Here is an 11,855-nt window from a genome sequence, read left to right on the forward strand (position 1 = left end):
CCAATGTTCCTGCTGAGGAGCAGGAGTGGGGGTGGGGTGAGGACAAAAACACCTCTTTTTTTTGTTGTTTAGATGTACAAACAACACAAAAAGGTGGTCCTCCCCACCTTAAAAAGAAAAAGATGAGAGCTTATATTAGCCTGTATTAACTTTTAAATCAAAACTCAAATTTGGAACCTAAAAATATGTGCTGGGACTCTCTTTGTCACATTCAGTGAGTGGCCTTTTCATCCTTGAATTTTTCAGCACTAGTAAATGCTGCTACCATCATCTAAGCATAAATACAAGGCCCTTCCCCCCTGAAGAGCCTGACCGAATGGCCTCTAATACTTTAATTTCATAAGCTGCCCCGTATACAGGTTTTATGAAATATGCTGAGCCACATAAAAATTATACCACAGTGTTAGTTTTCATAGTTTGAGAAAACAACAATAATGCTTTCCAAAAGACACCTGGAAAGAGCACTGAATGTGGCGATAGAAGTCCTGCCTAGATTTAAATCCCAGCTCTGACCCTCGGTCCTTCTTTGGTCTGGTCAGTCAACAACCCTTTATTAAGTGTTTGTTATGTGCCAGGCACTGTTCTAGGTTCTGGGATACAAAGGGCAAAAACATAGTTCCTCCCTCGAGGAACTATAATAATGTGGTCCAGTCACTTAGCCACTCTGGGCCCTATTTTCCACATCTGTAAATACACTTAATAATAATACACTTATACTACTTCCCGTGGTTATCGTGACCATAAGTATAAAGGACCGTATAAATATAAGCCATTATTATTGTTTAAAAGAACCCTAGTGAGCCCTAAAAGCCCAGCTATATTCCTTCTAACAGAGTTGATCTAGTAATAGCATTAACCATTTTTATATTGTAAATACAGTACTTAATATTGACACTGTAAAATGAGAGCTGCTCAGAAAATTTCTGTGTTGGATAGAAGACAAATTAAGATGATGTTCAGCAGAGTCACTCTGAGGATTCTGGGTCCTGGCGTAAGTCAGTACCAATGGAATAATTATCTGGCCTTAGACATTTACACTCTCCTTATTCCCCCATGTTGTGTTTACTTCTCTTGATCTTCCTCCTCTCTCGACCCCAAAACAAGGGGCCAATGCACTGGGCAGTCATGGCTCTTACTGGAAATCCCACTGTGAGTGATACATAGTGAGGTCATGAAGTGGGTAGCATTTGTCCCCAGCTCCTTCCCAAGTCATCTTTCATCTGCCTCTCTTTGAGTGTTGTATAATGAGGAGTTTTGAATTTGGAATCAGGAAAACTTGGATTCAAATTCCATCTTTGACACTTACAGGCTGTTTGATTATGGGCAATTTCAAACTTCTCTGAATCTCAGTTTTCTCCTTTGTAAGTAGACAAGGTTCGACTAGATGGCCTCTAAATTTCTTTTTAGTTCTAAATCTGTGTTCCCAACCCCGAAGGGCCTTTTATAGAAAAGATCCTGGTTATCTCTCCAAGATGAAGATTCATTTCAGCTGGTGACTCTTTAACACCAAAGGACTAGATCTCTGATGGGGATTTTTAGGCCCCTAGGTGGTAGCCTTTAAAAAAAAAATAGCAGTATCTTTCTAGGGTCCCTCAAATTGTATCCAATAGGCAATCATTCTGCCTCCCCATGAAGCTGGCTCTCCTGTTCACCCATAAAACAGCTGAAAATCTAAAGGAGATTTTGTAATCTTCTTTCATAATGCATCTGGATATCTCATCACCCCAAATGAACATTTTTTCCATGAATAAATAATCAAAATCCCTCTTACTGTACCTAGAGGTCCCCTGTGGAAATGCAGAACAGTTGTTATTTGTCCATGGTTACATGGCTAGTATATGTTGGAGGCAGGACGTGAACCCAGGTCTTCCCAACTCCAAGGAGTGTTATATACAGATAAGTGATTATTTTCCAGGATTTTTTAGTATTCTGTAATGGAGCTTATGATCAAGCATAAAATAGGAATCCATTCCTTTGCACCCTCCATATCCACCCCAACACACACACTGCTGTTCCCCATCAATTTTCTCTTCTTTAAGACAACTAATAATCCCTTTCCTTTCCTTATGTCAGTCAGTCAATAAACACCTACTACATACCATGTACTATGCTAAGATCTGGGAATACAATGAAAGGTAAAAATTCCAGTTCTCAAGGAGCTCACATTCTAATGGGGAAGACAACATGCAAATAACTATTGAGAACAAACTATGTACTGAAAAAAGTATAAAATGAACTTTCAACTCCTGTCATTTATGTGACTCTGACATTCTATACACTGAATTTATTTGAAGTGAATGACACATACTTTTTAGACAAAATAATTAACAGAGAACTGTTTTCCCCCTTTTTTGTTAGAAGTCAGTTCTCTGTTTGCAAAACCTTCATCCAACCTGAGTAACTGTCATGGGACTTCACTTCCTCTAACCTTGTTGACTGGTTGGTGCCCTTCCATAAATGGAAATCAAGTGAAAATAGATTTTACAGTGCTGTTAGAGAAAGCAGAGCAACACTTAGCAAAATGGTACCAATAATTCCTTAAAAGCATTTAAGAAAGAGTCAAAGACGACCTTTTATCAGTTTATTAAAACTCACCATCATAAAACTTGAGCAAAAGAATCTATCCCAGTATTCTGCATCTTCATTAATAAACAATTCAAAAAATGTGCAGACACATTTTCTTTGCCAATTCTTTAGTAATTAGAGAACTTAGAATGGGGGTGGGGGTAGGGGTGGGGGTGGGGATTGCATGAATGCAGCAGCTTCATGCCAAGTCTTTCTTCAAACTGACAGACCTTTCAATTTCACACGCTCTCCTTTCCTCCATAAGCTACCTTTTCCAGGAAGAGTTATTTCACCTCTGGTCCTATGCCTGAAGTTAAAGAAGCAAAAAAAAAAAAATTGATAGCTAAATTAGTCATTACTGATAAATTAGTGATTATTCAGTCATTTCTGAAAAAGATTCCAAGCCTCTTATAGACATATTGTTTATTAAATTAGAATTCCTGGTAACTTGAAAAAATCATTTGTTAGGCAAAAGTGTTATGCTGAGATAATACTTTATAGAAAACTTTATTCAGCTCTGAATTAAAAGATAAAAGTTAGGATTTTTTAATCTCTTTTTACTCATTGATACACTCTGGTGAGGGTGAGATGTAGACTTGCAGAATGGGAAGTACAGATCAGCATAGGGAACTCAGAGGTAGAACTTGCTGCAGTGACTGATGAATCCATAGGTGCGGCCTCTGAGGACTAAAGGAATATATTATTTATTAATTTGTTTGTTTGACCATCTCCAATGTGAAACTTTATCTAATTTACCCATGATTGGTGTGTGACATCTGCTTATCTTGTTCAGTTGTGTCTGACTCTTTGTGACCCCATGGACTATAATGCTACAAAGATACAAGACTGGTCAGTCATTTCCTTTTCTGGTGGATTAAGGCAAACAAGTGACTTTCTCAGGGTCACACAGCTAGGAAGTATCTGAGGCTGGATTTGAACTCACACCTTCCTGACTCTAGACCCAGTGCTCTAACCACTGAGAAACCTAGTTGCCTCCTCCACCTAGCTCCCTCCTTATCTTAACTTGGTGCATTTGAATGTAACCTCTGTCCAAAACTTAGTGAAATGGAACTTTCTCCTTATCGGTGAAGATGAAGACCCTGTCCTGCATGAAGTGCTTCAGTTCTTAGCCAATTTTCCCCCTTTGGAGACTTTCCAAGTAAATGATCTTGGTGGCATCTAGCCTCCAGTAAGCTTCCAGCTTCAAGAGAGAAAATGGAAGAAGTCAAGCCCACTTCCTGTGAATGAAGGGAAAGATTCTGGGATGATATAAGAAGAGTGGGTAGTTTCCGTCATGTCCCCAAACCCAGCTTGCTACTCCAGAGACTTTAGGGGGTTTCTCTTTGGGTGAGATCCAGGACCCTCTCTCTTGGTTGACCTGAGTTAACCTCTCTCCCTGTGGTCTAGCTCCTTCATTCTGTATTGTCTGGAATGTATTCTCCAATGTATACTTTCTCTGATTTGCATTTTGCTACAATTTGAATGAATGGGTTTCTTTCTTATTCTTGATGTTCATTGTGGAAGTGGTAATAAGTGGGAAAGGTGTCAAGCCTTGGATAAAGAGCTTGAGGTTCTCTTTCCCTCCAAAAAATGACAAACCAATCAAAAGTTAGATGGAACCAGATTATACTCCCTAGACTAATAATATTTAAGGGAGCAGAAATATATACTTCTAGCCAGTACCTACTCTTCTCTGAGGAGAACAGAGTGGCCTCTGGTCCCAAACTCCTGCTTTCCCACCTGACAAGAATGAAAGTCTCTCTTGGAGAAGGGTGAGGGGGAGAAGAATCTAGAGATGCCTGTTCTGCCTTCCTTCAAATTACACAAGGACAGGACTTGCCATACATGGGATTCCTCTCTGTACACATGGGGCTTCACATTGCTACATATAAAAGATGCCAATGCATTTTTGGTGGAGTTGTGAATTGATCCATCCATTCTGGAGAACAATTTGGAACTATACCCAAAGGGCTATAAAACTTTGCATACCTCTATGGAGTCTGTATCCCAAAAAATCATAAAAAAGGGAAAAGGACCCACACATACAAAAATATTTATAGCAGCTTTTTGTGGTGGCAAAGAATCGGAAATTGAAGGGACACCCATCAATTGGGGAATGGCTGAACAAATTGTGGTATATTGTAATGACAATGGAATTTGAACCCCACATTGGGATGGACTTGTTGATGTGACAAGAGGGGCTGAACTGGGAGGAGCTGGTGCTGTATATAGGGAGAGGCCCAAGTGAGAGAGGCCAGAAGAACTTCTGGGGACAGCATTGTGGAGGCAGAGAGAGAGAGAGAATTGCTGGGGTCCAGAGTTGCTGAGAGAGAGAGAACTGCCAGCCAGAGCTGCCCAGGACTTTTGAGGACCAGTGGAGCTGCCAAGAACTTAGGAGGCATGACTGTGGTGCCAGTACTTGGTCTGTCTGTTTTAATGTTACTTTGTCAGATTCATTTGTTGATAGAGGCCTCCGACCTTGTTGGGCCTAGGTTGATTTCACAGACAGAAAGTGAATTGAAGAGGATGAGGGTTATGGTGTCTTTGTTAAGCTTTGTCTTCCCAGGAACAGAAACTGCTGAGAACTTGCCTCGGGTCAAGATGAAGAAAAGACCTCTCCTTGGGTATTGAATGCTGTGATGATATTGTAACCTAGTTGTGACCTAGGGGTGGATGGCCTTCGTGCTTTCCACTTCCTCTTGAGAGGGTGCTTGGTGGTGATTGGTGATATTGTAATTCATTTGTGATCCAGGGGTGGAAAACTTTTGACCTTTGTACTTTGTGATTGACTAAATGAATGTACTACCCAGTGGTGTAATACTTTGACTTTGTAGTTTGTGATTGAATTGAGGACTTACTAAACAATTGAGTTTCACATGGTAACTGCTGTATTTTGATTTTCTGTGAGTGTTTTGCCTTAATTTGTTACAGAATAAATGGAGTTTATTATGTTTGTAATCAGAACCTTGGAAGTTGCTCATGTTTGGCATTACATATATGAATGTAATGGAACGTATTGCTCTATAAGAAATGATGAGCAGGCAGATTTCAGAAAAACCTGGAAAGCCTTACGTGAACCGATGATGCTGAGTAAAGCGAACAGAACCAGGAGAACATTATATATAGTAACAGCAATGTGGTATTATAACCAACTTTGATAGAATTAGTTCTTATCAGCAATGCAATAATGTAAGATAATTCCAAGACTCATGATAGAAAATTCTATCCACATCCAGAGAAAGAACTATGGAGTCTGAATGCAGATTGAAGCATACTATTTTCTCTCTTTTTTTCTTTCTGGTAGTTTTTTCCCTTTTGTTTTGATGTCTTGGGGAGAGGGGGGGGAAGGGAGAAAAAAAAAACTTAGAACTCGAAATCTTATAAAAGTGAATGTTGAAAACTGAAAATTAATTAATTGATAAAAAATAAAAGATGCCAATTCCCTTTGCTTATTTCCATTTATGAGAAAAATGTAAGCACCATTGTTTAAGAGCCACAATTTCTAGCAAACTTAACTAGGTCCTAGGTGAAAGTCACAGGTACTGATGTGTCTGGAATCAGGACAAAAGGGATGTTTTTGTCCTAGATTGGTCCATATTCCCTCTTTGCCTATCTTTCATTTTAATGTCTTTAAATTATAACTAGACAGATTCCCTCTGAGTGTGGACTGCATATTCCTTAAATCCAGAGGCAGACCTTTATACAAGCACCAAATATAGAATCTTGTACATAATTATAATTTTATTTAACCTAATGACCAAATACATGTTACTCTAATGTTCATAGAATTTTTTTACTGTAACTGTGAGGTAGGTAGTACAAATATTATTATCTTCATTTAATGGATGAGTAAACTGAAATATAGAAAGGTTACCTGACTTGCCCGGGATCATTCTCCTAACTATTAGAGCCAGACCTCAAACTCAAGCATTCCGACTCTTAGACTAGTGCCCTTTCCACTATAATCGGGGTCCTAAGCTCTGAGCTCATATGAACCATATCCAATTTGGGGAGCTACTTCAACCATACTAATAGCTCTTTGGGTCATTATACCTCCACCCAGGGTTTACTCTGGGAACATGTCATAATATCCCTTGTGTTGAGGTTTCAATAGTCGTGGGTGAAATGTTCCTCTAGATGGGGTTGGGGGGAAGAAAGGAGCATTCAAGGTTAAAAAGCAAATATTGCAAGTAAAACAACCTTTATTTCATCCCATATAAAATTTAGAAAATCGAAAACACTGTCACAGATAGAGAACAAATGCGGTAAGGACACAAAAACTCACAATAGCCAATAAACAATCAGTAATTTTCCTTCTCTGGTGATTCCCACTTTCCACCAGGTTCCTAAAATCTTCTAGGTTGAGCACCACCTTGTACGTTGGCTTCCTCTTGACCTCAACTTGGGGGCTGGTAAGTGAGGCAATCTGCCCCATATTCAAGTTTGTTCTATTTCTTCATAGGTATGTATTCTCTCACGCCACACCCAGATGCAGAGTAGCACTGGGACCTGGACTCCCTAAAGAGACACATTTTGGCATGACTGATCTGTCAATACATTGCCATTCTAGTAAGTCCCACTTTCATCTCAAAGAGACCCTCAGAGGGTCTCTGGTTTGGGCTTTCCTAGAAGAGAAACATACTTGGGGTTTTAAATAGGCATTCACCTTTTTCACTGGTCTCATACAATTCACATACTATTATCATGTTTGGTGTGCAGAGCCCCTGCCATCTAGAAAATCCACTTTAAAAATGTAGCCCTCCTTTCATACCAGAGAAGAAGTCTGAATTTTATGGTATTAAAAGATAAAATATATTGATATTATGCAATAATATACATATAATTTATGCATTTCTGAGTTTCTAAATTTTTTCTGTGTCATCTGCTAACCTTCATGGTTCATCTGTGGCTTCTGCAAAACTCCCCCCAAATTCCCATTTAATTTCTTATGGTGACCCACAATATATCAAAACCCCCATGGAGAAAGTTGTGATGTGGAAATGATAAATGTAATTTATTGCATTATCAATCAGAATACAAGGTATAGGTCCTTTGTCCATCAAAAGGGCTTGCTATTGCAACACTAAAATTACTGCACAATTCTCATCTCTTGCTGAGTCACACTTCTTAGGAAATTCCTTTTCTATTGACAGAAGATTTAGATCCCTAAACTCTCAAACCTGGACTTGCCCACAAGGCAGCCCTTGAGATTAGTACTTCCCAGAAAATCTCCCCATCTCTAAATGCCAGAAATCACACTATCCAGGAACTTCTCTTGTGCTAAACATAGGCAAGTACATTTACCTCTGCCACCTGCCTCTACTGTCATGCCACGATCAGCTGATCTTGGAAGTGGGGCTTCACCTGCTGTGTTCTCAGGATTGATCCTGATGAAATATAAAAAGGAGAAAAGTGCCAATTAAGTCCGCCCATTCCTTTTTACAGACCAGCACAAAGGGGCATCTCATCCCAATGCAATCCATCTCCCAAAAGTCCCAGCTTCATCTTAAGGGTAGCTGCCATTAGTGGAACCCACTTCTGAGAGGTATGAGTCAAAACCAACCCCCTGTAGGAAGACACTATGAAAAGTCCCACACAATAATTTACTCACTTCACTCACAATTTACCTGATTAACACCTACCACATTGCCTCCTGGGTATGATCCTAGATTATAGAGGAAATTGAATTCTAGCTTTCAATATAAAGTGTGTATGTTTTTCCATTTACATCTTGGTCTCCAAGGATAAATATCACCAGAAATATTAAGTGATTTTACTGTGAATAAAATATAAGACAGATTAGAGGAACACACAGTAAAGTAAAGACATAGTTATTACCCTCAAGGAGTTACATACATATAGATAGATATATAAATATATGTATATATAAATGTATTTGTACATATTTATATACATACATATTTACCAATATTTATGATACACCAAAGCATTTGTATATACAGATGGAATCATAAAATTCCAGATTTGTAAGGGATCTCAGAAGCCATCTAGTTCACCTATTAAAGCAGCAATCCCTACAATATTATCCCCAACATATGGTTATTTTAATATCTCCAAAAAAAAATCTCTCACCATGTAGTCCCATCTATTTTCAGGGAGCTCTAATTGTTAAAAGAAAAAGTTCTTCTGTATATTAAACTTAAATCTGCCTTTTCCTAATATCTACCCACTAGCCCTTGTTGAGGCCTGTCAACCTGTATAGAGCAAATCTGGAGTCTCTTTCCCATGAAAATCCTTCAAACATTTGTGGGCAATGAAAATATTCCCAGTCAAGTAATCTTTCATAGGTTGAATGTTTCCACTGCTTCAACTATTCCTTATTACCCTTTCCAGTGTTCTTTGGACATGCTCTAGTTTATCAGCATCTTTCTCCAAATGTAAAAAGCAGAATTGAGCACAATGCTCCAGAAGTGATCTAGTCAATACAAGTTACAACAAAACTATCCTATCCCTTCTTATGGGCTTCATACTTCTATCGATTCATGCTAATATTTTGTTACCCTTTTTGGCATATCAGGCAGTTGATATGTTGAGTTTGCAGTCTATTAGAATGTTTACGTCTTTTTCACACGAACTCCTTTTGGGTCTTTGTAATGGTAATGGGAATTTGAACATCTTCCCTGCCTAGGTGAATTTGAGGACCTTTCCTGATTTGAAAATATCCTCTGCCCCCTAATAGGCTGCAGGTGCTCACGTGGAGCCTGTGGTGGGAAGCTTGTTTTCCAGGAAGGCACAACTTTTGTTACTTTGTTGTCAAGTGAGTCACAAGGGTTGTGATGTTCTCTGACCCTGCCGAGGGCTATGTATACCTCTGAGGCAAGGCTTTGCTTTGGGGCTCACTTTGGGAAGAGTTGTGTCATTTGGCCAGATGAGGCTCTGGGCAGCCTTTGAGCCCCCCTGGCTTTGAAAACCCAGATCTTGGTGCTTCTTTCTCTCTGGTAACTATGTATGCATGTGATGGTCAGTCAGCTGGAAGTCCTGTCCATTGGTCTGTTTCTCTGTCTATATTTTTTGTCTGCTTGTAGCTTCTGTTTGTATTTTCTGAAGTTCAGGGTGCTGACTTTTCCCCTGAGCTAGGTAAATGACATATCTTTGATTAAAATAAGATTGTTAACCCTTTTTGAGCTGCTTTCCTTTAGAAAAGCAGATCTAGGAACCTGTGCTAGCAGCCCTCCTGGGTATGCTAGGCTTCTTGCTACTGTAGTCTTTTTCATTTTGTACATGTGCAATTGACTTTTTAAGCCTAAATGCAGAATTATGTATTTATTTCTATTAAATTTTATCTTTTTAGATCCAACCCATGATTCCATCTTGTCAAGATATTTTTGGATTCTGATTCTGCCATGCAGTGTAGAAAAGAATACATTTAATATCTAGGGGGGGGATTGATTTGGGGATAAGACATTTAAGGCTGGGACAGCTATTGGGGGGTGGAGATTAAATATGGGGAAAGGAGAAAGTGAACTTTACGGAAACCAATGCTCATGTGACTGGAATTATGCTCCCCATACTTGGGTACTTTTTTTTAATAGCAAGAAAAAATCTCATTGATGTGATTCTGTGTATGATACCTTATGACATTACTCATTCTCTATACATTTAGAGAATTTTCCTTCCTTGTCAAGTGCAAAAACATTTCCATGGAATTGGTATTGTGGTAGGAAAATTTACCAGCTTTCTTTCAAAAGACAGTCATTGAAATGAAGTAAGACTATTCTATATTCTGGAAATACTATAAATGAAATCATAATGATAGCTCATATTTATAAAGCATAAAATCATTTCTTAATAACAACTGTATGTTACTATGCAGGAACCTGAGGCTCCAAGAAATAAAATGATTGGCTCAGAAGTAGCTGAGCTCCAAGTTTAGTTCTTGTTCACCAATTCATGCTTTTTCATAGCTTAGAAAAAAATATCCTGTGACTGACAGAAGGAAAAAAAGGGACCATACAACTCCTTTAGAGCATGTTTTTATAATAAAAATGGAAATTTTTTAACACTATGATGACTTGAGAAAGCTGGCAACAATTTTACTATTAATAAAATGAATTCACCTAAGAACTTAGCTTTGAATTGATTACAGTTTTGACAGGGACCAGGTTCACATTGCCCTTATCTTGGCAAAACACTTTTTCAAAGAAATTAATTTGCATATTATAACATAGATAAACAGTGTAAATAATGTTAGGAGAAATTATTAAGATTTCCAAGAGAAAACATTTACTTAGATCCCATTTACAAGTATAATCATTCAATTATATAAGAACAAAACCAAATAAGAAAAATGAATGGGGGTGGCTGGGTGGCTCAGTGAATAGAGCACCAGCCCTGGAGTCAGGAGGACCTGTGTTCAAATCCAGCCTCCAATACTCAACACAAAAAACTAGCCGTATGACTTTGGGCAAATCACTTAACCCCAATTGCTCTATTTTCCCCCCTCCAAAAAGCAAAAAAAAAAGAAAAGAAAAGAAAAGAAAAATTAATGAAACAAAACACCCCCCCCAAAAAAAATTGTGCATATGCTCTTAAACTTATTAGTAAAGTAAAAGCTACATATGGTGACTTTAATAGGATTGTGACAAAAATCATTCTAATTGTTTCCCAATAATTTTGTGAGTAATTAACAAGGGTGTATTGTTATTATTCTTTTTAATTGCATTGAATAGCAGACATATACATTGTTCTTTTGGTTCAGTTGTCTTTATTATGTACTTTTGTATACATTTTCTCACCTTTCTTTGGATTCTTCAAATGTGCCCATTTTGTGGTACAATAATGATGTTGTTCGGTAATATCTGACTCTTCATGATGGCATTTGGGGTTTTCTTGGCAAAGATATGGGAGTGGTATGCCATTTTATTCTTCAGATCATTTTACAGATGACAAAATTAAGCAAATAGGGCTAATTGACTTACCTGGGTGTATCAGCAATGCCATATTCACAATGCCTATAGAGATTACAAATATGCTGATATAATTATCCATCACAAAATACATCAGGTTTGCCATTTGGGGAAATAAACTAGAAAATTTATTAAGATACCAAAAGACTGAGTCCCAAAACCAGAAAGTGAAAGCCATCAGAGTAGTTATGATATTGGCACAGGTAGATAAAGTAAAAAGCACCCACATTCTCAAGCCTTTAAAACAGAACAGGCTACCTCAGGCAAAGGTCCTCCTCTCCCCACTCACAGCAACCACCCAGCGTCCTGGAAGAGCGCTCCCAGCAGCTCCGGCCCCTGGCAGTGCTCAGCCGGAGTCCTAAC

General features: G+C 38.5%; 1 long non-coding RNA gene across 2 annotated transcripts in view; it reads left to right on the top strand.

Annotated features, from left to right (window-relative positions):
• The window catches only part of LOC138170358 (uncharacterized), a 61,085-nt gene that overhangs the window by 754 nt on the left and 48,476 nt on the right, over positions 1–11,855 (top strand). The window lies entirely within an intron of this gene.

This window comes from Petaurus breviceps, unplaced genomic scaffold, assembly GCF_028583685.1.
Source record: "Petaurus breviceps papuanus isolate PSGF00001 unplaced genomic scaffold, PetGlider_PUasm1.0 38, whole genome shotgun sequence".
Taxonomy (NCBI): domain Eukaryota; kingdom Metazoa; phylum Chordata; class Mammalia; order Diprotodontia; family Petauridae; genus Petaurus; species Petaurus breviceps.